At 38.2% G+C, this 4,856-nt stretch overlaps 1 long non-coding RNA gene across 2 annotated transcripts in view; it reads left to right on the top strand.

The window, feature by feature from the left end:
* The window catches only part of LOC134497916 (uncharacterized), an 854,438-nt gene that overhangs the window by 825,249 nt on the left and 24,333 nt on the right, over window positions 1–4,856 (top strand). The window lies entirely within an intron of this gene.

A 4,856-nucleotide genomic window follows, 5' to 3' on the forward strand; every position in this document is an offset into this window, starting at 1 on the left:
CATGTGAAACGTTACAAGGAACCATAAACATCGGAACGGGAACATGACATCTGCATGTCAAAAATTGAGAAAATGCATAACTTGACTCTGGTGGCATGTCACCCCACCCTACCCCGAACAAAAGAGAAACAATTTTTTACATATTCATTTATTTTTTAAAATTGTTATTGCCCCTTCACATAAAGCCGGTTCCTGGAGAAGCCCTTGCAAATTGCAAGCAGCTTCTGCAAGAACCGGCTTTGTGCAAGAGGGAGCAAGAAGACAGCCAGGTGAGCTGGGGCGGTGGAGGGCTGGGCAGCTGGGGGCTCGTAGTGGCGAGGGTGGCTGGGACTGGGCTGGGGTGGCTGCAGCTTCCTGGGGTGTGGCAAGCAGCCACAGAGCCACGCAGTTCTGGGGCTGCTTGCTGCCCCTCAAGGCAGGGTGCAGGGCAGCCAAAAGGGCAGAGATGGGGGGAGATAGGCGGGTGGGGGGAGTTGCACTACCTTTTGTTCATTCAGTTTCTTTAGTAACTCAATCAGGGAGAATAGTTGTTGGGTGTTGGTGAATGCTGGCATGTCACCCAAAACATTGTGGCGTGTCACCTTTGACACGTGTGCCATAATGTCACCATCACTGGCTTAGGGCAATGTTTAAACCCACACTTCATATCTTAGTGTTACGAATGAAGAATGAGTCAGGATGGCTAAGTCCAACTTTAAGCTCGGTATGCTATGTAAAATCAACCCAATGCAACCAGGGAAGAAATAACATCGAACCATAGTGCTGTCCTGATCCTTTTTGACAAAACCATCTGGCAGTTCCTACTTGGCCGTGGCTGATTTCAGATAAAGCTAAGCAGGATCAGACCTGGTCAATAACTGGAAGATGAGAAACCACCAAAAAACCTAAATATTTTGGCTAGACTGGGAAAGAACAAAAATATCCCGAAAGGAGACTATGGCAATTTAATTGTGCATTGCTGACACTAAAATTCAATATGCATATATCTATGTAATCACCAGGGGTGGAGTATAATTCAGAGTAATCCTTACCTTTTGTATCTTAATACCTGACAACTTTCCTAACTGATAAATACATAGGCTATGGAATGTGCTTTACAAAAGGGGAGAAAGATATGTAGAGATTAAAATAACAGTATGCCCACGTGAATTCACACATTTCACTGTTTTTAAAACCCCTTCTCAGTTATAGGTGATCATGATAAAAAAGGGGGTATTTTCTAACTGTATTTTCCTATTCTTTGAAGAGAAATAATTCCAACCAGTATTTCTTGCTCTTCTTGGAAAATGCTCCATTAAGTCTTCAATGATCCATGTATCACATAATTCAGGTGCATTTTGTTTTTCAAAAAGTGAACCAGCATTACACTGTCCTCCCAATGAAATTATTGAGCAGCTGATCTGATTTTATTTATGGCACTTTGCAGAAGGATGGGCTTAGAATACTTTTCTTATACAAACAAATGGCAACCATTCTCAAATGAAAGAAAATAAAAATGTCACCCCAAAACCACCACAGGACCTAAATCCTTTATTACTTATCTTCAGAAACTCTAACTAGAAATAATTCTATTTCTGTGTCATAGCTTCATCCTGTGTTCCTTTTATTACAAAATGTCATATATATGTCAATCTATTGCCCACTTAATCATGGTTATTGAATGAAACAATCAGCTGAGTTCGCACATGCAAAACCATAAACCATGGTTTATATTCTATAATGTCTGGGGTCATTCACCTTGCTAGATAAAATGAAGCAAACAAAAGTATGGCTTTTAAGATTCTGGCTAGATTCACACAGCATGCTAGGCTGAAGAGTGACTGGATAGTTCGAAGTTCAGTATCTGTGTAGGTTGCAAAAATCCAGATGTCTACTAGGTGAATGGAAGTACCACCTAATGGCTGTTTGGATTTTTGCATATGTGGTATACATAAAATGTTGAGCGAATCCAGGCAATTGCATTAATACTGGAAACCATGGTTAAGTAAACATAGGCTTGTTGAGCAAACACAGTCTTGGAGACCTCTGGAACAGAATGATAATTTGAGTCCATCTGTCCTACCCACTTTCTTTTCACAGCATCCTATAATGTTTTCTTTTTTTCTCCCATTAAATTAGTCTCAGGTAAGAGCGTATGAGGAAACACAAAATATTGAAATAAGTTTTGAAACTGTATGTTAACTTAAGAATTGTTTTTCTTGAAAAACAAATCAATCCATGTGACTATTTCAAATTTGGAACCATACTTTGGATAGCATCATATTTCTTCATTGCCCATCTTGTGCAAATGATTTGGCACTCTCGGCAATTATTTGCCCTACCTTCCATAAAGGAATTGTATTTTTAAGTTATGAGGTGATCAGACTCTGGAATCTGGATATTGCTAAATATAATTCTGCATATCTGAACAGTGGATCTTGCAGACAGAATCCAACTGAATTTATGTAGAGGTAGCTTACTGGTTCCTAATGAATTGAGAAATTTGGGGAGTGATGTAATTCCATCACAATTTTTTTCTTGATTAATCTTCATTTAAGTATTTTGTAATTATTAAGCAATTGTTCTCTCTCCCTACTTTGGGAAATGGAGAGTTGATACCCATTATTAGGTTAGAAAAACATAAATAAGAGCATCAAAAATTATTCAAGGATGGGAATGGAGGAAATTAATAGAAATAATCCATCTCTTCATAATGGGATCTATTCAAATAGATGAGCAGATGTATTTATTTCTTATTCAAGACAGACAAAGGAAGTGTTGTAAATACAGTTTCTGACTAAGAATCTTGAAATAATTTTGTTTTCATTGCAGCCAATAGATACAACTATGAATGGATGGGATTAACTGCCGGAGTAGGAGTTGGGCAGGGAGAAATATGACAATAAATAAATAAATACAAATCAAATCAAATCAAATGAGGTCTAAGCCAGATGATTTTAGAAATGGGATATGACAAATTTATGAAAGATGCATGTATTGATGGCTACTGATTATACTATCTATATTATGGAGTAATACAGTTGCTGGACCTGATAACTGGCAAAAGTTATTCTCATATATTGCTTGTGGATTTTTCAAAGGCATCTGGTTGGTTATTTTGGGAAATAGGATGACATACTAATAGCCTGGGGCTTACCTACAATGGTTCATTTTCATATATACTTAAATATGCTTTGGATATTGAGGAAATAGAATTTTAGTGAATATTGTACAGTACTCCACTACCAAGCTACAAGCTACTATTGAACAAAAAAATCATTTTGAAAGGGAAATTCCACTAAGAAACCACACAGTGGAATATATCAATAATTTTGATATTTAGGAATAAACCAAATAAATTATTTTCTGTCCCATTACAACTATTAATATGCTAGATTGAAGGTGTTATCACCAATTATTGCTGTAATCAATAGCCACAGAATGGTTTACTCACTTTTATCTAAATATTTAGGAATATGTATAATCTGCTTTTCTCTGTATGAAGAAGAAGTTTAAAGAGAGCATTCACACATCATCCTGATTCATGTTTGTTTAACCACTGTTTGCTAATAAGCTACAACTATGTCTGCACAGCACACCAAACGATGGTTAATCATAATGGCTGGATGCACAATAAGCTAAACTAAACCACATTTTGGCTCAATCAGAACCTATGAACCAAACCAATGGCACTTTCTGCCACCCCCATAAAAAAACCTAAACTATATAGAACAACTCAACTTACTGTTCTATGCATATGTAACAGCATTCCTAAAAGAATAGTTGTTGGAGCCTTTTTATTTCCTTTTTATCTTGCACCTTGACACAGACTACTTCCATTTGAACTTCCTCATCATCTGAGTCTTACTCATGTTCTCTCTAAAGCAGTATCACCTTTTGAACTTTCCTCCTGATTTGTTTACTCAGCTTACACATCAAATACACATCTCAGCATTAGAAAGATGCTAGTGTAAACACTAGCCCTTTGCTGACTCCCCCTTCTCTATCCATTTACTTGGGAGCGTCACTGAATTTGCTAGACTGACGTGTTGCATTAAGACATACTGTGGTTCATTGGATTTGGCATAGCTGGTATGTGAATCCAACCACTGTAGTTTGTAAACTACAGCTCAGCAGCTTAGTTTTATCTGTGACGCAGGGCCCTATGTATTTTCAACAGACCATGATTAAAATAAAGCATGCTTACCACAATGTTTTAACTGACACAATTCAATAGGACTTAGCACCGAGTAAGCGTTCATACGCCTCAACCGTAACTCTGCTCTTGCTCAATTGATAGTCAAACAAACTAAGATCTAACTTCGCATAAATGTGCTAACATCAGTCTGTTTCTTTCTCTTGCTGACGATTCCGCTTCCGTGTTTACACGACCGTTCTATTTCCGGAAAACTATTGTGACTCACAGAAATATCAAAGGAGATCAGTGCAAAAGTACTTCTATCGCCTGCAGTTGCTGTTGTGAAACCTAGAAGGGTTTGTTTCGACGAAATTGTATAAATACAACAAAGAGTTGCTGCTGGAATCGAAAAGAGGATGCGAATGCAACTGCATCCACCCCTACTCAGATATTGTGCGGCTTATTCCCAAGTAAATTGAAAAGATTATTGGAGGTTAAGCCGTGCATTTCTGGATTCAGCCACGCATTGGGTTGAGTGTTTCTCAACCCTGGCAACTTTAAAATGTGCAGACTTCAATTCCGAGAATTCCCCAGCCAGCATGCAAAAGCAGCAACGCGCCCAGGCTGCAAATTTAACCGGCTTGTAAACCCCAAAAGCGCAGCCAGAAGAGAAACACGTTCTAGTTATTTATCAACGTAGACTACAATTCCCAGCAAACCCCGGAGGAGGAGTTTTTCG

Source organism: Candoia aspera, chromosome 4 (assembly GCF_035149785.1).
Source record: "Candoia aspera isolate rCanAsp1 chromosome 4, rCanAsp1.hap2, whole genome shotgun sequence".
Lineage (NCBI taxonomy): Eukaryota > Metazoa > Chordata > Lepidosauria > Squamata > Boidae > Candoia > Candoia aspera.